The 26,975-nt window shown below is 38.3% G+C and overlaps 1 protein-coding gene across 2 annotated transcripts in view; it reads left to right on the top strand.

The window, feature by feature from the left end:
- Positions 1–26,975, top strand: part of pik3ap1 (phosphoinositide-3-kinase adaptor protein 1) — a 100,618-nt gene that overhangs the window by 17,015 nt on the left and 56,628 nt on the right. The gene's annotated exons all lie outside the window — the stretch shown is intronic.

Raw genomic sequence — 26,975 nt, 5'->3', positions numbered from 1 at the left:
CACCACTCTTGTTTTGGCACACTTTAACTTTATTGTTATAGATGGAACTGCTGTTTCTGAGCACAAAGTGTTATTATAATTGTTGTTCTAATACTTGCAGCTTCCAGGATAAACAGTTTTCATTCCATTTTGACAAAATGTAGTTTTTTTTTTTCTTAATTTTGTGTGTGCATAAATTATATATTCCACTTCACTCTGCTCAAATCCATATAATCCTAATTTGAGAAGTCTGGGGTTGCATAAATACAGAGCGAACTCTATTCCGAGAGGTCTTTCCCAAGTGGGTTCAAATTCAAAGGTGTTGGAATGTCAGATTTTATTTGGGGTGTCTCTGTGTTTCATGTGTTTCTCTTGGCACTCTAAAACCACCCATTATGCTCCTATTAAAGTTCATGTTGCTGGAATATTGGGAAGAAGAGGGGGGGTGAACCAAACTCTCGTCAAGGTCATGTTCCAATGGAAAGAGCCAACAATGCCAGCGCTAATCCCTCCCCCTCCACCGCGTTCTGACCCCATCCCGTGGCTTGTAGGACTCTGTGGTGGGAGAGGACAAGAGGCCCTGCTTGTTCCTATACTCAGCCCGGCATTACGCAGCCCAGAGCTCCTGGATTATCTGCCAATTAGCACCAATTGTGCCGGACGGCATTAATGTAATGTTCTATATTTTTTAATACCGTTTAATTTTTGCTCCTCTTCTCTCCCCTCCTTCTCTTTGGCCTAATCAAGATTGTCAGCACTCTCTTTTGCCTTTTCTCATTTAAAATAAAAGAGTTGGGGTTTAATTTGGCATTAAGGAGCGTAGAATATGCCTTGCCAGCAGAGCGTTTGTTGGAGGGAGAGAGTTAGCAGGGAAAAAGGGGGGAGAGAGAAAGAAGGGAGAAAATCATTTTATGGGAGATAGTGTGAAGGACTTGTTTGAACAGGCCGCGAGCCTCAGTGTCCTGCTATATTAGTGGGGAAGTCAGCTTTGTGCCGGAATAACGTGTTGCCTCACTATTGTGCCCCCTACGGTGGAAGGGTTTGGTGGGTTTGGATTAGGAGACTCCATTACATTACCCTAATAACTGGATAAAGCCGCCTCATCCAGTGCAACTGATCCTCAAGTATTAGCGCTCATGGCTTGTTACAGCATTTCAGCAGCTGATCTGCAGACAGTTGATTTCTCGTTATAACAGACTGATAGAAACACACAACTGCGGCAGACGGCGCCCGAGCATGCCGTGATGTGCAACTTTCATCTCAGAGCAACTTTGTGATTTATAAGAGAATTCCAAGAGACTATTACTGTCGTTTCCCACTGATTTAGACTGGCATCACAATAAACAAAGTCAACAATCCTCCCCCCCAATTTAACAGGCTAAATGATAATCTTTAGTCTGCTATGAGGGAATTTCCACACAGGTAAATTTTATAACCATGAAAAATGTTTTATACTTTACAGATAATTGAGTCTGTACTATCCATAAAAGTAGTTAATCATTATAAACTATGGTAGTTTCTCACAGTTTAATTACATATCTGTTGCAGGTGTTAGGGCATGTCAGAGGCTGCATTATGAGGCTCACAGCGTATTTTTATTGTGATCTTTTTTTCCAAATAGTCTCATTTACCTTATATAAGCTGTGCGAGTTGTTTTCACACACACTGAGAGAGAAACATAAAGACCGGAAGAAAGAGAAAATGAAAAGTGAAGGAAAACTGAGTGAGACGAACAGGCCCAGCAAGAAAGCGATGAAGTATTTTTTTTTTCATTAAAATGCTAAATTTTTGTCATTTTAGATCAAAGTGAATTGATGGAGAATGACCTTCATTACAACGTTTGAACATATAAAAAAGCGCCGGCATGAGAATGTGGCAGAGGAGCGAACAGATTACATATAAAGCCCAGCTTTCTTTGATGTTAACTGTCCAGACCAATTAGGCCCGAGGACATGTGTGAGTCCTGACGCTTTCATGGATAGATTCAGGTTGACTCTCTGTGTGCTGCAACCACACACCAACTCCCAGAAATTTAGTCTAAATTAAATCATATTTTTGACTGTGATTTTTAAAATATGAAATTATTTTTATTAGTGGTGGAAGTAGTTGAATTTGTAGTATTAGGAGTGATACTAGTAGTTCCTAGTTTAATGTAAATGTAGGATTTGAGGAATTATCAAAATATCCACAAAAAAATTCACCCAGACATGCATTAAAATATTTCTACAACAAAAATAATCTACATCTAAGTTAAAAATAGCAACTGAATACATTCAGAGGGTAAATGAATAATGTTGACTCTCCTTACATCCACTCACAGTGTGTCCGGAGGTATGGCTGCTGTATGGGCGGAGCTCAGGTGAGGCCAGAGGCCACTGGTCATTAGCGATCCAGCTTCCCTTCATAGTGTTAATATGGGGTCAGACTGTGGACTAGAAATCCACAACTGCAGCTGGGACATTCAATGTCTCCACGGTTGCTGTTTTCACTAGTGCAGTGAAAACAATCCGCCTGCTGTTCCCCCCGGTCCGCCGGGCTGACCTTGCCCTTGGGCCACACCACCGTACACCGCCCCAGCTGTTGTCACTCTGCAGCCGGGGAAAAAGCCCCGCCGCCTCGCTCGCCCCCTCTTGCTGGGACCTTTTCTTTGCTGTGGGCCCTTCCTGAAGTTTCGCTAAGGTCCTAGCTCCCCCTGTTTGATTACGGCGCAGGCCAAACACCAAGGTTTGCCTCCGCCCTGGTCCTGCGGGTTTGATTCAGGGCCTCCAAATGCCTTTTAGATCCCTAATCCTAAACACTTAAGCCCTTCCTGATGGGTTCAGCTCCAGGTCCCAGCGATTTAACCAATCCAAATAGTGAGAGCACTGAGGGGTCGAGTTCGGACCGAGCAGCCTTTTGCCCCTTTTTTCTTTTAATTCAGTGTATTAACCCTTTCCCATTGATTGAAGATCTATAGATGCAGTTGTAAAAACATGGTTCACTCTTATATTTTAGGACACATTACTTCACACTCCTTTTTACACTGATACTGACACTCGTGTCCTCATAACGTCTTCATTTTTAAATGAATCCCTCTCATTCAGTCAGAGTTGCTATAAAATATGAACGCAGATGAAACAGCTTCTGTGTATTAAGTTAGCAGTTTCTGAGATTACTAGATTGTGAAAAAATGATGTTAATGAATCTTGAAAGGAACCAGTGTCAGGTATACTGCTGCATATATATATGACCTACAGGGTTTTTAAACAATCTAAAACAAAAAAAAAAGTTTGCAGCGCAGTTCTTCTCACCGAGCGTATGCGTTGGTTTAATCTTTCCCATTTTCCCCGTGCTGTTTAAGTAAACAGGGCTGTCCGGGTCTCCACCTGTTTCAGGGTGCTTGAGAAATGGACTTTTCCTGAAAAGTCTGTGACCTCTGACCCTGCCGAGCAGGAAAGGGGCTGCCAGCAGGCAAATGCCCTCCTGTGTGGCCAACTGCCATTTAACCCCATAATTGTTACAAGGCAGCTCCTGGCCGTCCAAAACTTGGTTTCCGGAAATCGCTCTTAAACAATCAAATAAACGCACATGCAGGGAATTTGCCATGCCCAAGGCCCTGAGATCGAACTTGTGAAGCAGTGATTACAGATTCACTGGTTGGACCTGACACCTTTGAAAACATAAAACATCAAGCAAATACAATATATATGAAATGTCAGTCAAAAAGTATGTTTTAAAGTTTATTCCACCACAAAAAAAAACATTATAATCATAAACAGCACCCAATTTACACATCATGAAAATGTCAGTAAATGGGATTTTTTTTCTCATCTTAAGTAGTACAAGTACAGTAATATAGTTATACAGCTAATTAAAATAAGGGGTTAAATAATTCTCTTCTTATAAACAACATTTCACCAGTTAAGATCGTTCTATTTTTTTGTGGTGTTGAATCACAGCCGGCCTCAGGCTGTGTTGTAGATACAGTATCCACTTTACCTTTATCATGTAGCGCTCTGGCCCATCAGGCTTTCTATGTGGTTGGCTGCACTTGGTTATTTTTTCCATCCCTGCACATTTGCTTTTTGCTCGGCGCTCACCTCCAGACTCAGGCTTAGAGTGTTTCCCCAGCAGCCTTTCTGATAGCAGTGCGCTCGGTGATTGCTTCCCAGGATCAGAGCAGCATGCAGCACGAGCAGGCGGCTCAGCATACCACACATGCTGCAAGATCAAAGGTCATTCTTGGAAGCCCGGGATTATGGGGGAGGTAAAATTATATTTTTTATCCTCGTGCTTTGTTTTTGATCACCCTATCTGACCCACCTCAACCTGCACTCCCACGCCACCTCTCACTGCAGCCCTTACACTCAGGTGTTAGTTTTCAAAAGGGGCTCCGAGGTGAGAGAGGGTTAAGGTTTTGCTAATGTAGAAAAACAACAGACAGATTTGATGCAACCTTGAGCAGCGGGTTTGGAGAGAGCTCTAAAGAGACTCCAAGGTCAGTGGATGTGGGAACTGCTGCTGTCTCCTGGGTCTGATGGAAATAGTGACCAAATCAAAGACGGCTCATGAGTGATACGTTGACTGAGGTCACTTCTATTTATTACTGCGAGGGGAGAGTATCACATATGCAGCAGGTCTATAATGGAAGGGACAGTAATGATGCCTGATGTATGTCATCAGCAGGTGTGAATGAGTAGTCATCATGGAAGTTATGTGACTGCAGCTTCTACAACTGCTTTAAACTATGTATTTACCTGTGTGTGTTTATTCTGCTGCACCACCACATGACTGTGTGTGTGTGTGTGATTTTAACTGTAGTCTTTTATTTAGTTATTTGTAAGCAGGACCGCAGAATATGCCCTCTTCTAACTTTTAACTACAGAGAGCTCCACCTCATTTGCATGCCGCAGAGTGTGAAATTAACACAGAAAGCATTGTATTGTATTAATGTCAAAATTGTTCAAATTTGTAAACAAATAAAGCAAATACACAGTGAGAGTGTGTCATTGACTTAGTCTTGTAATTTCAAGGCTATTGTATTAAATGTCATGGTGTTTTTCACTATTGTAAGGACACTCAACATCAAACACTTGCAAAAAAAAAAAAAAAAATGTGTATTGTAATTATTAATTCACAAAAATATTACCCTATGTGTCATATTATATCTCAGGGGCATATTTGGTTTGTAAATATTTTTTAAATGTGTCTGCCGCCCTGCATGCTTTCATTCATCTGGCAGAATTAATTATGATGTTTAGCAAATGCTGGATTTTAGTGTTTACACTCAGTGGGTCAGAATTTATTTAAGTGTATTTATTTTGCTTAAACAACAAATAGAAAAATATAGAGGCGACCAAGAAGTGAGGAATAAAAGTACTTTTAGTTAGTTTAACCTGTGTTTAAGCACATTTGGAATTTAAATGAATTTACAAAATATGGAAAAGTGCAAAAATGACAAATTCATTTAAACATGTCTGCATGTGTTCAACCTTTTGACACAAAATGTTTCATGAAGCATACTCTATTATGACTAAGAATATGAATAACTACATTATTGAATATTCCAGTTTATTCAATTAACATGCAGCTGTAACTGTAATAATCGTTCAAAGACACATAAAAGTTGCAAAAACGTATATGTATTTATTTATCCTTAATAAATAGCTTCAGTAAAGTTTCAGTTTGCCTTGAAATTTAGTAAGTAAGCATCATTCAAGTTAAAAGATAGTATGTTGTTTTTTATTTTGTTACATGGAAAATACTAATGGAAGCTTCATGTCAAAAACTATTTTTTGTGATGCCCCATCAATAAGTCTCTCTCATCTTTGTCTACCTTTTTTCTTTTCTAAATAAATCTTATAATGTAGTTTATTAAACAGTTTTGTCTGAATGGATGGGAAGAGAGAAGACAAAAAGACAGAGACAGATTTGTCGAGATATTATGTTTTTGTATTAGAACATAAAAGAAACATATTTCACCTTTATCCCACTACAAAAAGAAATAAACTGTTATATAGAACCCAGATCTTTTTGTATACTTTTTGTAAAACTCACATAATATTTGTTTTTAAAATATTAGCTGTTGCCCTAAAATTCTGTGTATGAAAGACACGGGCTTAGATGAATAGTGGATGAAAAGACCTTGTGGAGAGTGAAGAGGGAGACGCTGCCCTCCATGTGATTCAAAATGCTCTGACAGAGTGGGAGAGGACCATTAAGCGGTGTGTTATTTACACATCATAAGCCAGTCTATTATATTGACATCCAGACGACCCAGTCCACCACTGTTCTGTGCGCGCAGCGGCCTCGCTCTCTGTTTGCTCTCAACACCAGCATGCTGATTGGGTGATTTTCTGATATGACATTCCAATGCTCTGGACTATGTGCAAGATCTTTTCGTCTGAAATAGTCCGAAAGCATTCATTACCCGCCGAGAAATGAGACAAAAGGTCAAGAAAGCGGTGTGGCAGGGTGGAGCTATGTGAAGTGGAGGTGGGGTTTACAATCCAATTGGGGATTAAGTTATCTCTTATATCTCTTACTTACAATAAATCCACACGTCTCCATCAGAAATGTCTTGTTTAAACTGTGGAGGAGCATGAAGCAAATGTTTGACTTTATTTAAAATTCATTGTTCAGTATTACATTGCCGGCTGGGGTGAGCCCCGAGATTGCAAAGGTGAGCAGACAGGCTGTATATTTTTTATTCTGATCCAGAAATTGCAGAATTGCCATCCAGTTGTTGTCCTCCACACCATTCTGCCATTTACCAATGGCATCAAAATATTTGACATCCTATAATGGGATCGCATCCAGAGTAATTCCTGTAACTACTGTTGACATAGGTGCCCCAAGTAAAATAAATCTATTTTGGCCATTGATGTGAATGAACTCTCTGTGAACCATTTAAAGCATTAATGCAGATAATGGATAATACATTCCCTATACCCAGATCATTAGAATATAACTACTTACAGTTATTACTGTAAGCTCCACGGCAAGCACTTTTAAATTTCAATAACATCTCTATAAAACCGAGGGAATGTGAAACAATTATCTGCTCAGGGATATATACAGTTCAAAGCTATGAGAACCTCCAACATCTCCAATATGATATAAAAGGTCATTTACAGACATTCATGCAGAATATTAGACATTACAATAAAAAAAATCTGCAAGTGGCAAGAGAAAGTACAGCTTCAATTTGTCTGAAATGATTTACAGAGCTCAAGAAAATAATGTTGCTGTTTATATTCTTCAAAGATATTATTCTCTCTCTCTCTCACACACACACAGACACACACACACACACACACACACACACACACACACACACTAGTACAATACAGTAGCTTCTGAAAATAGTCCTCACAAGCAGGAGCAAAATGCAATTATGAGAGCTCGTTTTTTTACCCCAAAATATTTCTTTAACCATTTCCAGGACTGCAGGCACAAGTACAGTACATGTTATGAATTTCAACTGATTTCAACCAATCATAAGCACTTATGGAAAAGCCGAGCGAGACGCTCTTTCTAAAAATGGTTTCAATTTATGTTCACAAGTAATGCAGCTGTGTTTTATAAATGAGATGAATTCAATAGACAAATTAACATTTCACTTCCTTATCTGTAGCATGTGGTTTTTACTAAATTATTATTGTTTTGTTTGTCAGAATGGTGTTGAATATGTAACACCCCAAAGTAGAAACGCTGTTGAGAAAGATCCTCAACTAAAGTTTTTTGTTTTAGTCTGAACTATAGGTGAGAGATAACAGACAATAAAACTTTCATCAGAGCAGTCATTTATGTCCATTTATTATAGGTTTAACCTCTAGTGAGTAAAATAAGAAGTCCTTGTTATACTGGAGACCCCTTGGGAGACCCCTGGGAGTCCCTGTGCCTCAGTTTGAGCACCGCTGACACACGAGACACAAGTACGATCTCAATAAAACTTTTCCAAGCATGTTGTTTAGAGTTAATGAACAAATTAATCACTGAATCTGTTTTCATTTATAGTGTTATTGCCATTTAGTTTTAAAAAGTATGCAAGTGAATACATTCTCATCAATCTTTATGTAATTCTGTTTTTGTTTTAATCTTGCTTTTCTCAACATATATTAGATGTTAGAGTTTAGCTACTCAGAAGTGATGTTTTGAACAGAAAGAAGTGTTTCAGAACATCACAGAGTACATCTACTGCTCCGTAGTTGACTGTACACGAGTCAGGTCATGATCCAAGCAGAGAGAGGAGAGGGTCATGTCACAGCAACACATCGCTGGTTGTAAGACCATCTGTGTTTTTATACATCTTTACATGTATTTTAACTCAAATGTAGGAACTGACAGAAATCTAGCAAACAGTGTTAAATAAATTATGTTTCATACTGCATGTAAGTTGTGAATTTAAGTTGAATTAGACACCAACTTTTTTAGTTTTGTTTTCTTTTACAGGAAATACTGTGTTTCTGTCCTTTTAATAATTTAATAAAAATGGAAACATTTGTCTAGAAATTACAGTTAAGTTGCACCCAAATGAACAAGTGATAATACTAGTGTCTCCATCTGGTAAGTAAAAGAAACTGTTGAATCAAGAAGTTATTTCGAGTTGAGTCACTTTTTCTTCCCAAATTGACTGGATTACACAGTTTACTATTCTTTATTGTTGTATAAATTACAATGTTTGCCCCCTTCTTTTGAATATATTTAAAACTAAATGTGTATATACTTGCAATATGAGTTGTTCACACAGAAATTGAGATATTTGAATTAAAATGGCAAAAATCTTAAGCTTTAAATTGCAAAACTACTCTGTATTTAACTGATTTTATGAACATTTATATACCGATTAACATCTACAGCTTCTGGAAATAGATAACCAAACTCATACAAGGAAACTGCATCAGCAATAGTAGTACTTTACAACGGACTTTTACTGGTAATGGAAATTCCCATGTGTAATAAATACTTAACCGTAAGAGTGAAACACTAAATTAGCTTGAGAATTATTTGAATTGGAAAGAAACAATAAAAACAAATGAGAAGCTGATAGGGATCTGTGGAAAACTTGGCAGACAATTTCCTCCCCTCACCTCTCCCATGAGTGCAGCAGCACCCACCAGAGCTGGAGGCGTCCCACTGGGAGAGCCTCTCTGTGGTTATCATACCCCATCTAGTGGCTGCACTGGGTTAAAGGAGAGAGGAAGAAGAAGGACAGTGTCAGCGGCAACTGACAGACCTCAACAAGGGAACAGAGTATCTATCTGTATTAACACTTATGCTAATACAGATAGATAGATAGATAGATAGATAGATAGATAGATAGATAGATAGATAGACAGATATTACAAATGTTTTCAATGCAAAAACCTAAACCGTCTTGCCTTGGTTGAGACTCAGTTGAGACTTTGGAAGCAAATTACTGTAAAATTAAAAGAAAACAGAGACATAATTTGACTCAATTTGATTATATGTTTGAATATGTCATTAAGAGAAGCTGCAATAAGGTCTGAAAATATGGTAGTGGAAGACGTAACAGTCCTGTAGGTGCAAATTGAATTTGATTTAGGGGGGGAAAAAAAGCTTGTGGAGGTGTTGAGACTGAAGCGGTACGTGGTTCATGTTACAGAGATATGAAGCCATAAGAATGTGTGAAAGCAATGCCCTCTAGATCCCCTCGTTTCACAAAACTATTATCCAATTGAAAACTGATCCTTAGCGAACTCCCATTGTGTGCCTCTCTCAGAGAATAAATGCACCAAAATTGATCTCAGGTCTCTGAAGTGGGCCTGCGGAGCTGGAGTTTACAGATGGGACCATTTTATACACTTCTGGTGGCAATTTACAAACATGCAAAACTGAGAGCTCTCCACCACAACCTGCGAGCCATAAGCAGGAGTTCCACCTGTCTCATAACCTCGTTGGAGCACAATTTTCCTGCCTACAGAGAGGGAAAAAATGTAGCTGTGACACTGTCAAACAATGTGTGTTAACAATTCAACTGAGAACAGTCGGCATGTCATGCAGAAAGAGCAGCCAGTTGGAGGATCTGCTAATGTATTGTGACTCCTGCTGTCAGCAGTTCAGCTCTACACTCTGTTCCTGTAATTTTCAGCCATCTCCACTGCACTGATACCGTTTCAAAAGCCTGCTCACTATCACTCATACTGAAGCTGCGGGAACTATTAACTGTTTGTTCGGGTTTTGATGTTTTACATTGTATGAGAGCAAAGAAAGATGCTTTCAAAACATCCGAGCGGCCCAGCTGAATTAAAGATGTTCTTGTTGAAAGGATGATCAGACTGTTTTATTCTGCATTCAAGAGCTCCTTGTGAGTTCCAGCTCACAGTCTAAATATTAATAGATATAACTAATACAAACAAAGTATGCTTCTTGTGATTTATTTTAAAAATCAAGCGTCACTGAGCTGCATTTTGTCATAGTGACAGATTAAAGGGGAGATGTAATTACTGTTATGTTTCTTTTATTAGCAAAAATGTAATAAAAAAAAGCACAAAGCTCAACGTTTGTCTATTCATATAATAAAATGTCAGTTAACCTCTAAACAAAGACTTCAAATATAATTACAGAGGAAGACTTTATTTTAACCTCCCTACTTAGCATTTATGAGCTGTATATCAAAAATAAATAAATCGTTTATAACACTCTAAAACACACTTAAGTGTAGTTGTGAGCAGGCAAGGGTAGTAACCTCCCCCGTAAATCATTCTTAACAGATGTATAAACAGAAAACAGATGATTGATATATAACACAGTTCTAATCATAAAATAAGTGTTCATATTGTAAGTGAATGCATTGTAATTGTGTTTATTAATTAGGGTGTTATTTATATTTTTTGACTCTCAAAACCTGAGCAAACTCCATCAGTTTCACAACTTGTTGACAAAATACACACAGCTATGAATGACAGTAAATTTGCTTTTTTTTTTTTTTTTTAGATCTTTCTAAAGCACATGGCGCTACTAATCATGACAATCATGAAACACTACGTGTTTAACAAGCTATATGAGTGAGAGGAACCAATACATAATGACAAATGGTTGATTTTCAAACACAGTTCACATGACATGGTGTTCCACAGGGGTCCATTTTAGGACCTCTATTATTTCTTACCTATATGAATGATTTCATATTTGTTTGTAATTTTCCCATCCCATTTTGTTTCCTCATGATTTCCAGTGAAATACAACATTTGCAGAAAAAAGCAAAAAGTATGCTAAGGATTATATGTAAGTGTCAGTAAATGTCGCAGTAATTTCCCAATTCTTACAATCATTTCTCAGGCATTTTGGATGATAAGAAATTAAATAGGAGAATGGATAAGAAAAAACAAACTAGATAAAAAAGTGAAGTCATTGGAGATTAACTAATGTGTCTTGTGTAATGACTCTTTATTATTAATATGTGAATGATTTAGTTTGATTTATGGTAATAATGTTTGGGCCAACACATGTTCCTCCAATCTTCATAAACTTGAAAAAGTACAAGATTTATGAGCAACTTTCTCAAACTCTAAGGAGACCTCTGTTCCCTGTTTTTATTTTTTAAATTTAACATGACATAAATATTTATATGAATATATGTTCTTCCCACTTCTTATTATAGGATATTATGTAATTCTTACATCAAGGATTACAGATATGTTATACTATGCTATTAATCCTTCATTAATTGTTATTACACAACTTACGGATCCCTGATAAGATTTTTAATTAGAGTTTAATTAAAGAGTTAGGAGATTTATTGTTGACAAAAACATTAATAAACTCCTAAAAATATCCTTACAGCTGCTTATAACTACATTATGGTGTGGTATCAATAATTTTCTAAGTGTTTATATACCTCTTACAAATGCTAAGGGACTGTATGAAAATCGGGGTAAAAAAAAAACAACCAACCACCACCCAATATCTCATAATGTAGCAAAACAGGGAAAGTATAGCTCCTAAGTTGAAATGTTCTAAGAGGCATTTATATTGCTGTTGTAATAAATTGTTTGATACAAATATATATATTTAAAAAAATAGTGAAAATCCAGCCACTCCCTATTTGTATATAAAGAGCTGCTCAACAGCAAGTTTTATTACAGTCACCAGATTAGTGAATTTAAGCAGCAACACTGTTTGTGCTGATGGACTTGAGCACTGCAATATTTTCACCCCAGAATGAATGAAAAAAATACAAATCTGGGATGAGAAAAAGTTGACATACCCTCATCAACAAACACAAACTACCTTCCCTTGAACACTCCATCCCCGGTAATAATTTTCATACAGTCCCTAAATATACAGGGTTAAAGTTAAGTGTTACTACAATCATATTCACCACTTTATTATGTTGCTCATGCATTCAACTGGAAATTCCCTACATCTCTGGCAGCAGGTATACGTTACTATACCATGGAGTATGATTTAAAACAAACCAGCAGGAGCATCAGGCATGTGCTGTAAAGTTGCTCTGATAGGTGAAAAGCTGTCACAATCCCTATTATATGGTTTATAATTATAGAGCCCTCAGCTGTTTCAACCTATTTCCTGAGCATCCTTTTAATCAGGCCATAACCACCATTTCATTTGTTCATCCAATGGGTGATGCAATCCCTGAAGCCAAAGCTCTCTATTCATTAGATTGTTTTAATGTGCCTGAAAGCAGTTGTGCAAATAAACAAGCCGTTACAGTGAAAAGAGAGGAATCCCTGAGTCTGTGCATTAACCCAGGAGGGACTACAATTCCAACTTGTGCCTTTTATCTTATTAATCCCACGCAACGTCATTTTGCAGGTCCCCGAAAAGGACTTATAAATTGCGTCTAATAGGCTTCAAATCAAGCACTAATTAAAACTGCATTAACCTTAATGAATCAGAAAAATTGAGACCCCAATTTATTGGAGTTGTGTTTATACAAGGGCTGGTTTCAATAATACATGACGCAACCGGCTGTGTGGGATGAGCCCGTCCTCTTAATGTGAACCTCCTGTGAGCGTGTATGTGTGTATGTGGGTGTGTGTGCATCAGTGTGGTGTGTTTTGGCCCTCGTCGTCATTACAGGCCTTGTTAGAGGTTAACTTTAGCAACATTCAGGCGTCTTTAGTGCCGTGGAAGGAGATGGAGCCGCATGGTGCCAATCAGCGTCACAGGTGTTCATAATTGTCTGTCTAATTGCTTCATTACTGGTGAGGAGGCCTGAGCCCCGTCTGCGCTTCCACCACATCTGGATTTTGGGAAGCCCTCTTCAGCTCAAATGAGAAGCCTCTCTTGAGTTTTAACATGTATCTGCTTGTTGCCGTGATTTCCCAGGAGCGCGTCATTTATTTGTACGCCGATTCTGACTCAAACGCCTTTAATGGAAATTCCCATGGCTGGTGGGGGTGGAGCGCTTATGGCAATTTGTTGACTGAGAACTCATTTGTTTTGCCATGAATGAATGTGGAAAGATGTTTAAAAAAAAAAATTAAAAAAAAAACATGCAAATGATGTCAGTGTAGTGTAGTGTGTTCTAGCAAAGTACAGGGAGGCTTTTTTTCCCTTTGAGTGTTTTCGTGTGTTATCCCAGTCACTTGTATGGCTAGAAGACCCTTGAGATTTCCCACAAGAGACTTGCTGTCCTAATGAATCAAGTGTCTCCAATGTGGCAAGGACCTGAGGGGGGAAAACTATGATTCTTTATTACTGAGGCTTCAGCAAACCTGCCAAACTCACCAGAGATCCCGCTTCATTCTTGTTATGTCAGATCAAAATGACAAAACATGGGAAGGCCTTTCAAATCTTTAAAATCCCTTCATGTTTTTCTGATTAGTCACTGTCTGATGGCCGCAGTGTTTCTCCCTGTAAGGAAATAGACGATAGATTAGGCTGAGGTCACCGGCATTAATGAGACATTTAACATGCCATTTGCAGGAAGTGCTGCAAGATCTCCTCCATTTCAGATAAGCTTTCAGGACACCCGTGTGAAACGGTACAAGAGGGGACCGATGCTCGACCTCAAACCTCCAGCCACCTCTGCCCACCCACAGAGGTTGTTATGTATCCATGCTCACGTCAAGCCCGGGCCTGCATGCGCCAATTAACTCCCAGCCATATGGATTTCAACTGTGGCTTTTGGCAGATGTTTGTCCAACCCATCACTCAATTTGGCACACCAGGGATTTGGTGTCACCTTTTGGGAGTTTTGGGAGTTTTCTGTCAGATTTTGATTATCAGTCTTCATCAGGTGGATTGGTTTTTGTTCCCGGAGGTGTAATTATGGCCCAATGTGGCTTTTATTTATGCATGAAAGTGATCTCAGTCGCCTACAGTGCCAGCAGTCACTCATGGGAGTCACTGCCAAGGTTCACCTGTAAAATGTGTAGCAAATTTGCCAAACATTGTGGATTATCATCAGGTGCAATGATGGAATTTTGTCTTCACATTTATAAAATTAATTCAATTATAAAAACGTTTTGGAGGTACAGTTCCCTTACCCACTACTGTCAGATGTAGATGGGCATGTCTTGACTTGATTCTCCTTGACAACAGAGCTACAGGCTGCTGGTGTCTTCAGTCAGGCATGCTGAAGTCCTCGGAGGGCTCGCTGGTGTTTCATGTAATGTCAACACTATAAACACAACATGCTATTCTTGATTTGTATCATGCCTCAGAACCCAGGCTAAACCCATATGATGACATAATTAGATAGGACATAATGGGCAACAATGAGCATCTTATGAATATTGTTTGTCTATGTGTTTCAGTTTGCCATTACTGGCTGTGTGGTGTCCACCTTCTCACTAACTACAAACCGGAGTCAAATTTCTAGCCATTGTTTGCCCAAAACTGACTCGACAGTGGGTTTTACAAATACAAGTGGTGAAATATTTCATGTTCTTTGCAGCTTATGTGCAATAGACTTGGCAGGAACACAATAGCTATGGGAAGTGATTTATTTTCTTAAAGTAATTAAATGCCTACTTGATCATTTTTTCTGGGAAAATGTGCAAATGTGGCAAACAAATTAAAAGAGCACTCCATGACTAAACCTATCCCTAGGATTGGTGGAAACATCACAAGCGAAACAGGAGCCAAACCTTCTTAATATACGTAGCTACATTTGGGAGTTTCAGAGGAAACAATTCGGAAACATGCATTCTATTTCTGTTTGCTCCCGATTATTAATTTTAATTTATGTAACCCCACTTACTCCCACAGTTTAATTAATGATGCTTGTTATCAGCTGTGTTTAAGAGGTAATGGACAATGCTGAATTTTGAGTGTTTACAGCGCTGGAGAAAAATCCCGCTTTACCCCTTTGTAATGGACTGCCAGCAAACAAGAGATTAACAGTGTTTGTCACTCTTCCTGCAGCTGTGTTATAATGCAAAGCAAAGAGGGGAGGGGGAAAAAAGGCATTAAGCACATAACTTTGAAATGGTGACTTGAAATAGCTACCATGGTCAGAAGAACTGGCATGCCCCTCCATCACCTAATCCATACCATAATTCCTGATCTAATTAGAGGAAGGCTCAGCGCTAGGCCTGCCATAAAAGAATAAAGAACACAGACAGACCGTGTGCCCAGAGGAAGGAGGGAATAAGAAGTCAGTGAAATAGAAAGAGAGCAAAATAGAGGAAGAAAGGAAGAGGGAGGAAAAACAAGTGCATAGTACAGTGAACTGAACAGGTAAACATGACTGACCACTTATTATTTGCCTAGTCACCATCAGTATAACAGCATGTATATTTTGAATATATACAGTTAATCTAGTTATGGGATTATTGGCTTTGCTTTAATACTAAATGTGTGGAAACAGGTAAATCTATTTGCGGCTAATCTTTCAAAAGATTGTTCCACACACACAGATTCCTTAACTCGTAATCTAATCAAGATCATTGATAAAATGGTAGAAGCACACTACATACTCATTTGCTTGAGGCTCTGTTTATGGCAGATGTAAACACATTTTAATAATTAACAATGCTAACAGTCCAACATGTTGTGCACAACACAATTATTTCCTTTCTGTTCATCCACAAAATCACAATCTTAAACCCTAAGAAGCAATACAATAATCAATCAGCAAGACAGGAGGACAGTTTCACATGATCACATGAACAACTGACACTCTAATAAGACACCAGTATTTTCTTTGAATGTTCAGAAATATATGGAGCAAACAGCCAAGCACATCATGGAAAAAAACAAAATTGGATTATCATTATATATTTTGTACTCTAGTGCACAAATTAGTAATTAGTGCTCTTGAATTACTTATTTTCTGCTCTAGAGTTAATAATTCATGCAAATTAACAGAACATAATGTTAAGCAATACTGTCAACATGTGTTTAAAGTGGCTATAATCTATATTTTTATAGTGACAATAGATCAAATGACTGTATAGTGTGAAAGGTGTCACACTTAGTATAACAAAGCCACACAAATAATTATTATCAGACTCTGCAGTTCCACTCAACGCTATGGAACATTTTAGCATCTTTCAGCTCATTGTTTTAGTTTTATAACCTGCAATTTCACAGTTTTGTTTAGTCATCTTCAGTTGCAGAAGGCAGCTGTTTTTAGAAAAAAAAAAGGTTTAAAAAACAACTTCACGCAACCTGCCCAGCACCAAACAGCAGACAGACAAAGTTAGCAACTAGCTGGTAAAAATGGTGGAGCATTTAGCGACTAAAGAGTCAAATATTTCCCTCAGCAGTTGGTGGAAACCAAAAACAGAGCATTAAATTATAGCTGCTTATTTAGATTAGATTGTCCAAGGCCTGGCAACTGTCACTGTTTATTCCTCTTTATACTATACTATACTATACTATACTATACTATACTATACTATACTATACTATACATTATGTGAGAGTGTGGCGAGTGTTGCTGAAACATCCTCCAATGTAATTTGACAACTGTGTTGAAAGGAGCATTAAGGGGACAAAGACAGATATAATGAATGTGATAATACCCTAATGACATTAATATGAAGAAATTTGGTATTTTGAGGCACCTCAATACTGAAACAAATAAGTGTTAGACTGCTGCTAATACAACAATTGGTAATTTCACATCTTGCCCTTACAGACAGTAATTTAAGAGCCTACTAATTTGTGTGCATAAATTAGAAATCCATGAGCACAAATTTCTAATTTGTATGAACATTTAAAAAAAGAAAAAAGAAAAAAGAAACATACTCCTCCTAAAACAACACATGTGGGGCTCTATAGGCTAATAACTGAGTATAAGCAGAGCTCTTGCAGAGAGCAGGACAACATAACACACGTATTCAATCTGTGTTTGTGATGCAGAGGTCTAACATTTTCCCTTTCATCTGGACAGGATGAAGTCATTTAAACAGCCGGGCCCTTCTCGCCTTCAAAGTGACTGTTTGAGGTCTCAGACTGGACACTTGCTGCAGGTGCAGTGTTGGAAACACTGATGCAACACCAGAAATGGTCGACCTCTTTAAAAAAAATAAGCTTCACGGAGGAGCCAAGTGAAGTCACCTCATGTGTCTACCTGGTCAGAAATGCAGCCTAAATTCAAATTTCCAACATTTGAAGACCTTTCAAAAGCAAACTGCATAAAACCAAGTGCTGAGATAAGATACCTCCCCTGGGTACCCAGGTGAAAGTAATAAAAATCACACTGCTGCTTCTCCAGATACAGTAGAGCTAGAGCTACAATAAGTTAGCAGAGGATTACGCTGTTAAATAGCCAGAGGCTGTGCGTGTATCATCAGCCTGGATAACTGCACTATTGCGTACTACACAATTGTGCATTGCCAGTAATGTAGTCTGTACTCTGAATTACATTCATGCGGATGTCAGTAAACTCCCTTGTGATGTATCTTTGTGGGTTAAGAAATGAAATACACTGATTCTGAAGTAAGATAGATGTGCTTACCAAGGTCAAGGAGGCTCCCCAGCGTAATTACAAGACTACCAAACACAAAGGGCATTGTTATTGGACAAGTATAATGCCGCACATTACCAGAGCAACACAGCTGTTTCTATCAGCGAACACTAGCTAGGGAAGACATAGGGCGGGCATCAATTTAGCCTACTTATCTAAAGTCTCTAATTACTTGGTTTATTTGATAAACAGAACAAGGAGAATCCTTAAATGATTCTGCAAGATCCAAAGGGGATTAATTTCTTACTCCTTGAAAAAACAAATCACTGGTAGAATCCCTTATTTCACTCTTTAATCACGCATTAATTAGGAGCAATAGGGGCACCAGTTACACTTGGCATTTGGTGAGATTGCAGGAGGAAAAAAAGGGCCTGCATTAGCCTCTCCAGAGGAGGAGGCGAGCACATCAGCCTAAGACAAAGACGACACAATCAGACAGAACAGCAGGAAGTGTGAGTTGGGAGAACGGGGATCTGAGCTTCTCAAGCCCCGCAAAGCTCATATTTCCTGAGGCAAAAGAGCCAGACTGGATAGTCATGCTTGCTGCACCCTGGTGTGACAGGCTGGACGAAATATTTGATCACTGTTTTATTCGGATATAGGTTTTTAGAACGCAGCTAATTCACATCTATACACTATCTTATCTGCCATTTTCCCCATCCATCGTAAAAACTCCTGTCAAGTATAGGTTCATATATTTGCCCCTGCAACACAGTCAAAGAAACTATTGAAAGCTTTTTGAACATGCGACTAAACATACAACATCAACAAAGAAGCCACTCAACTGAGAAACAGTTGCAAAGATGAAACTGTCCAGTTGCAGAGTGTTTTGCAGCTACTGTACCTCAGTCGCTGCGAGCAGGAAAATGGAATGAGGAGCGAACAGGGAAGACTTGATTTAGCAGTAAAGGATTAGCACTCCAGGAAAAACTGTGCATTCATAGTGCAAAGCGGGGGCTAAACACTCTATTTATCTTTACATTTACATCCAGGATCCAATTAAAGTTAATTTGAGTAATGCTATTTACAACCAGACTACCATTTTTGATGAAGTAGGTTCTTAGTTCGGGGAAAGAAGAGATGATTCCAGTTGTAGTAGTGATAGTAGTAATTTTTGACTACAAAACATCAAAATATTTCCATAATGGATACTGATACTTTATGCTGATATATGGGCCTTTTATTGATCAAAGCTAGGAGCCTGTGGGTCAACCTCCATCATATTGGTTATTCATGCAAACATGAACATTGTTAATGGAGATGACTTGAGAACTACCTCACAATAGTCTAATTTGTCTGTTTGGGTGATTAAGCAGTCATTTGAGATTAATTTATTATAAATCGTTATATAATATTTATAAAGCTAAAAATGCCAAACATTCTTCCAGCATCTCAAATGCAAGAATGTGCCATTTGCTTGTTCAGTTCATTGTGAATTGAATATCTTTGGGATTTTTTAATATATTTTGGGGTTTTAGATTGATGCAATTATTACTCTGCTTTAAAATTGCACAGACCAAGCAACCTCATGGAAAAATGAATCCACAGTTTATTCGATGGTGAGAAAAACATTAGTTGCAGCCATACAACAGTTTGTAAAGATGGCAATGAATTTTTAAAAATGTCTCTCATTATATTAATTCATCTAATAGTTCTCTAATGTTTTTGTAAATTGATTTTGAAGTTTTTCTTACCAATAATATTGGTGGTTGGTCACAGTGCGATGCTAACAGAGCTGCCAGCTGGAGTGGAGCTAGAGTAGTTAAGTTTCCCATAATCAATAATGCTAAATGCTATTCATCAGCACAAAATATTGGCACTTTGGCACATCATCATTAATAGTAACATTAGAAAGTGTCATCAGTTGTTGGAAGCGCAGTAAGTTTGTACACCAGAGTGACTTGTGTTTTCAACCAGGTTTAGTACCATTATAATCAGATTATCATAACCCAGCTGTGACACTTACATCAGAATCAGAAACAGGTTTTTTGGTAAATAAGATTACTTGATCACCTGACAATGCTTAACAATGACATTCTCTGTGCATTTTGTTCCCGCAGTACATGCTCTTCCTCATGCTTTCTACCGGAGGCTGTGAAATCATGTTTGAAAAGCTCAGACCGTTTTACGTTACAGCACCTGAACCGCTCTGCTGCTAAACGCCTTTCATGTCTTCACTCAAAATTTTTTTGGTCGACTCCTTATCTAAGACGATAACCGTATCGAACACAAAATGAACAAAATGGCCTGTAAAATGTGTTTTGAAATCATTATGCTCTCAGTCTGTTTTCTTATTTCGCGAGCTTGAATAAAGAGGTAGCTTCTCAAGCAATCTCGGCCTTGTTTGTTTAAGGTAATTACTACTTGTCCTCCCATCCTGCCGGCCCAGATGATGCATGAAAATTACCATTCCCCTACTTCAATCAAAGCTGGAAAAAGAAAAGGGAGAAAGGGGGGAACAGAGGCGAGCAGATGGGAGGGGGTGGTGGTGAGAGAGGAACTCTGTGAGACACACTGAGCTCCCTCCCTGCATGACAAGAAAGGGCACTGTCTCTGATTAATTAGCTGGAGTTGGTAATCAGTTTAATAAGACTGAAGTTGATGGTGAGAGGTCCCCTTTGGCAGAGCCACGCTAAGCTTAGCACTCTGTTCAGGGCCCTCGCTTTCTTCCACCAAGTAAACACGCAGTGTCTATTTACATAAACAGTTGTTTCTTTTTTGTGGGGGGCTATTTTTCCTTCCAAACCGCCTGAAAGCCTAACACCACCGCTTAAGTCACTCCCAACAATGGCACGGGGAATTGCAGACAAATTCATGAATTTTTCAACATATGAGAACTAATTAAATTGAGGCCTTTTTGAAATGAATATAGTGTGAGGTACTCACTGGCCCTACGCACACAAAGAGGGTATAATTCAGCGATTGAATTCTGGCTTGATAGCATTCAGCCTTTTACCATGGTGAGCTATACAGATGGCCGGGGTCCTTTTCATTCTTTTCTCTCTTAATGGCAAATCTCATTATGGCAGTTATCACTGTATGAAGAACAAGACGGGAACGATGGGCCACAAAGCCGCACCGTGCAGGAATTTGGTACCTGTCTGCTGGTGAACATGATACTTACTGTTAGGTCAGATCGTGATGAGAATTCAAATTTTACTTTTGTTTAGATGACTATTGGAAAATCAAAAGTCACAGCACATACAAAACATTCTTAATACTGTTAGTTTTCTCAACAGTAAGCAATAGGAGAAACCAAATACATTTTATGGAAGTGAGAGGTTGAATATTCTGAGAAGATCAGTACTACTCTAATGTGGTAAATATGAAGCTACAGCCAGTTAGCTTAGCTTAGCATAAGGACTGAAAGCTGGGGGAAACAGCTGTTCCTTTAAACTCACCCTTATGTTTGTTTGGCAGAACATCTTCCACACCAAACAAATACACAAACTCTGAATATTTAACTTATGGCTAATAGAACAGGTGGATTTATACAATATGCTACATGTGATACTGTCAGATAATTAAAGAAACTTCTGGTGAAATTTGAGGGGGAAATAAAGGTGAATCATAAGTCTGTCAACTGTGGAGCTGCAGAACATATAGGACTGAACTGGCCTCAGTCCTAGAGGTATACACCATTCATTACCAGCTGGTCTCTCTGATTTCGCTTTTCATATGTGGGAAAAGACTTGAGACTCAGATGGTATCTTTACTGATTTAATGATTAAATATAATAATATATCTCTAAGCTAATTTCTTTCTAAAAAAAAAATTAGGTATTTTGCCACCTTATTGCCTAATTTTTATGGAAAACCTTATGATATCTTCTTTGAAGATGAACCTTTTCAGAAAAATTTGATTTCACAAATGTGTGTGTTTTCTCATGACACTCGATTTGCATCCGGTTGATAAATATTTTAATGCTTATAGACAAGAATCAGGTGTTGAACTCACCACAGTGGTGGAAGGAGGCAATTAAAAGAGCAGGTACTTTGTCTTTCTGTGACCGCTTTTAAATCTGCTCATGATTATACATACAGTAGGGTACATCTAAGCCAAAACAGCACATTGACACTATGAAAATGGCAACAGAGCCTGTTTGAATCCCTGTTTTAGCTACAGCTGTTCCAATGGAGCAGCTTAGTGGACAAGGCAGTAAAATCCAGTGAAATGAACTCCTCTGAGATGTAAAAGTGTGCTTTTATGAGCAGTTTTTTCCCCCAATTTGGTATTTAGCTTCTCAAACTCAGACCAATAAAACCATTAACAGCTTGATAGTCTTGTGAAATTGCTTTTCTTTCTTATGTTAAGCTTCTCAGGTTCTCTACAAGTCATTCTTTTGACCGCTGTTACAATTAAGACTTCCTTGCTAAGAATAAATTCATTAAATGAAGCCTCTCACATGACAAAAACTCTATAAAACTACAACTTTACTTCCTACATTCTTCACTCTGTTACAATTAAATCTAATAAGTCATGACTTAGACTAGTCTTTAAAAAAAAAAACAAGTTGTTGCTGTCATGGCCGAGCAGTTTTATCTAAAGTAAACTCAGAGGACCGAGCCTGAGATAAGAGAGCACCACATCACCCGTGGCGTTAATGATCGTCCGCTGTTACAACACAAAGACAGTCAAGTAGCAGATAGAGCACAGAAATAATTTAAGCAGTGCTAAGTGGTCTATTGTCATTCAAATGATAAATTATGCTTGGCAGAGGTTTTAGAGTCACTTTTACAAAGCGTTGCTATTGTTTGTGCGGAGACAAGGTTTTAAGGAGTCAGAATGGAGGGAATTACTTGAGAGAGTTTGGAGTTCCTTGGGGTTTGGACACAAATTGGTTCCCTGCTCATCGGGCCTGCCCTGACTGTCAGACAAGCCTTCAACATGGCAACACTGGTGCTTACAAAGGACTGTATTGCTCAAAACGACAGTGAAGATCTGGAGTCAACATGGCAGCATCAGTGTTAAAACTACAGTAGAAGTTGGTGGAGAGATGTTTGGATGTTGTTACAGAGGCTTTTAATTCAACGTACCTTACTACTGCACTGTCTTGTTGCAAGTTAACTACAGAATTACCAGTATTAATTGATCAATAACAAGTCTGGGGCAGTTTCTTCCCCACCTCTAATCAAGCCAGCGTTTGTAATTAGCTGCTCTACAGTAGGTGAGTGTTCTTCATATAGGAACGCAGCAATAAATTACCACACAAGCCAGACTTACTGAGGTCTTTCCTGGGACAAATCAAGGTAATGTTAATTACGCCATTAAATTCATTTGCTCAGTGTAAATCCCCCCCGGCTGCTCTAGATCACGCTGTGTCCATTCTTAAGATACAAAAGGATTTCATGTCCGAGAGTGTGGAAATAAAACCAGGTCACTGTAAGCTGTACAGTATAGTTCATACACAACAACAAAAGGAGAGGTCTTAACTTAGACGTACATTGTTAAATTGCTGTAACACAGGAGATGTAATATAAAGAGTACAATAAATAGCTTTAATATTGTGATATATCTCCATGTGTTGCACAAGTTAACCTGGTTGATATTAATTCAGTGGTCTCTTGGTGTTTGTCCTCTTTCTTCAGGTACTTGGCACTGCTTAAGATGTCATTACCTCTGTTGGGACTGTTAAATGGTTCCATAAAGAAAAATGAAATATTCATTAACTTGGTTAATAATTCATTCAGATAAAATTCAATATGTGGTTTGCAGAGTGAAGATGAATGCATAATGAGTGCATGCTCAGCATATTTGTGCTTGAATGTTTTTATTTCACGATAGCAAAATGGAAGAAATTAATTGAAAGTTAATTTTCATTTTTTTGTTCTATAAGTTATTCTAAATGATAAAATAGATGCTTTCCAAGCAGTTTCTCTCTAAGAAACAATTAAGAGGGCGTATAAGTAACCCACATACTACACTATGGTTTTTAATTATAGAAGAAGTGCATTTAAACAGTCTTTATCAAATTGTAAATGTTGTGAGCTTGACCTAATTCACACAGTTTGAGGAAACTGTGTAAAACACTTTGTACTTTGCTTCCCTAAAATTGGAACCATAACCTCTGCTTATCATGTGTCAAAAGCCTGCAGAATGAAACAGTAAATTCATAATTTCATATGAAGTTTTGCCACAACTGAAAATATTCTGTTGCTGTTCCAGATGTCACATCAAAAGTCTCCTGACGCTCATGTCCAGAAACTGTAAGTGTGTACATGTTGCTTCAGTTACTATCAGAGTGGTAAAGTGTTCCCACACCGCGACACTGCAGTGTAAACACTGCTCATCCAAACACTGTCAAACTAATTTCCTCACACCACAGAGGTTCATTTTGGCTTTCAGATGAATCAATTCTTCCTCTAATTATCAATTGTGACACCCATAATCACTGGAAGACTGTTGCGCTGAATAAATGGCATGTCTTTTGTCTTATAATTCTGTGCATCTTGACAAACATGACCCATTAAACAACCCTGTGGCCTTTTTCAAGAGCGATGATTACACTAATTAAAGCTGCAAAACATTTGAGAGGGCTGCAGACGTGCCAGAATTAAACAGGTCATTAAATTAGCCAAGGAATGTGTCAACATCCCCACTGCCTGTCACTCTTACAATATGTCACTCTAGAATGAAAGACTCAAAAATACCTCGTGTACAAAGATGGGCTCATAATTTATTTGATATCACATGTGAGAACTAACTAACTATTTTAGGGCTTACTACCGTGGCCTTTAAGGGCAAAACAAAGTTGCTGGACGAATCACATTAACAAAATAGAAAACAACAAAAACAACATTTCACAGTTTGGAAATGATGTTGGTAATGAATCAACATTTTAAGATTTGGTGATTGGTTTTGTTGTCATGTTTTCTTAAAGGTTGTTGAGCTTCCTGTTCTGTAAATTAATTTTCTCTAATGTCTTTTCAATTTGGTTGTAGTTTTTTTTTATGTTTTCAGTGTTGTTGTGTTTTAATAAGTTGTTAATGTGTTTTCAAAAATGGTGATTTCTGTTTTGTTAATTTTCTCTGATTCTCAAGTGTTTTGGTGTTTGGTGTTTTAATGTGTTTCGTTCAGTTTTGCTGTATTTTGCACCTCAGGGCCACCGTACAGTAGTTTTTCAATGGGAACAAGTGAAATTTCTAATGTGAAAATGAGAATTCCCCTTGAAAATCTACTGTACCTTAAAGAAGGTAAAACATTTTATATTTTAACACTGATTGACTGATAGAGACCTTTATTTATACAGGGAAAATGAGAGCTCACTCTTCTTGCAGGATTGTACAAATAACAAGAGTAACAAGTTGTAGTTACATGATAAACCACAACATTGCAGCTCAAATTTTATGAACTCCAATGAAAATTTGAACAAAACATAAACAAACATGTGTGAGCTACACCCTGCATTAGGTGTGAGATGTAGCCTCTTTATCAGCTGCATCTCAGCGATCTCTCCTTCGAGTTAATCCTCCTCTAGCTGGTGATAGGAGCAGGTGATAGCGCTGATGTCTTGTTACCAGCAACATATGTTCCCTTTCATACAACAGCAGCTTTCCAACCATTTAATGGGATTGTTGTTGTTGTTTTTTTCCCTCTTTACCCTGGCTCCACACAACAAACACTTTTCCTAGAAGTGGTTCGACATGTGCCCAAGGAATTTGTCTCCGCGTTTCACAACAAATCAGCCTAGGTCAGGGGGCTAAGATTGGCCTCCAGTAACAGACTATTGAAAACAGCTCCTCAACATGACGAGAGGGGAAAGTGGATTTTCCAGCTTAAAAGCAGAATCATCTCTGCTCAAGGCATTATCCTGTGTTCAAAGAGATTAATAAAGTGAGATGCTATTGATACGGCGCCGCGCTGCTCTTGGATCAGTGCTGGTCATGTTCACTGACAACCACTAGTTTTTTTTTTTTTAAAAAAAGGCTTTTACAAATGGAAAACACATTCACAGATGCTGTTTTGTAACATTGTAATCCAAGAGCAGGTCAAATTAAATATTACCTTCCTGAAAAGCTTTTGTTTCAGAGAGGTAAAGTTGTTTAGTTTATTATAAAATATGCCACAATCACCTGCATCCAGTCATCCTCTGCAAATGAAACAAACTATTTCGTTGTTCTGGAGGACTTCTCCAGAACTTTCCAAGGCCCCAAAATTCAGCTTCCTTTTGTTCTGTTAATGAAGCATCTCTGATGTTTCCTCACTCCGCAGTCAAGATATATTTTTCATAGCAGTCATCAAAGTGAAGAAATCCCATGTTGTACTTTGATGTGCTTAACACAGTTTTAACTCGCGTCTCATTACAGAGATAATTAATAGTTTAATTAGCACAAATTCTCACCAACTGACAGCTTCTCAGACACACAGTCATGATTAACTTGAATGTAAAACGATACAAAAATCTTTATTTGCTCAATCCGCCATGTGCATATCTAGCTGTCTTCAGCTGAGGTGTTTTTATATCATCATTTAATTGACTACAAACTTTTATTGCTGATGTTTTGTTAATTTCTCTTCATACTGATTCAGCCTACGCAGCAAAGCGATGAGAATACTCCGCCTCACCAGGGGACAAAGTGCCCAAATATGTGCAATGCAAACAACTTAGGTGGATTAATTTTAATTCTCATTACCTTGAAGCAAAGCAATCATTTTCCATGGTTGGGTAAAAAAAATATATAAGCAAGCATTATGAATAAAAGTAATCATTGTTCTTGGTGCTTTTTTGCATGCTGTTTGCAATTAACACTTCCTGGAATCTGAATGAGCATTTCAGAAGTGTGCGTGTAGCTGCAGAGGCAAACGCTGCAGATCAAAAAAGATCAAAGTAACAGCGAGAGCAATCTGCGCTTTTAGACGAGTTTACAGATGCTGAAGAGTGCTCATCACACAATGAGCGGCGAGTGTAGGCTTCGAGAAACAGCGCGTGCCTCTTGTTCGAGCTGAGAAACAATAGCATGTCTCCCAGCATGGGTGAGGGCCAACAGCAAAGCCTCTGTTTCATGTCTCACACTCCTCCTCCTCCTCCTGTTCGCTTAACTTCCAGTTTACGACTGCTCACAACAGTTTACAGCAGCCAAATTTCATTTTCTACCCACAAATCCTA

This window comes from Thunnus maccoyii, chromosome 14 (assembly GCF_910596095.1).
Source record: "Thunnus maccoyii chromosome 14, fThuMac1.1, whole genome shotgun sequence".
Classification (NCBI taxonomy): domain Eukaryota; kingdom Metazoa; phylum Chordata; class Actinopteri; order Scombriformes; family Scombridae; genus Thunnus; species Thunnus maccoyii.
This window is presented reverse-complemented; position numbering and strand designations above follow the sequence as displayed.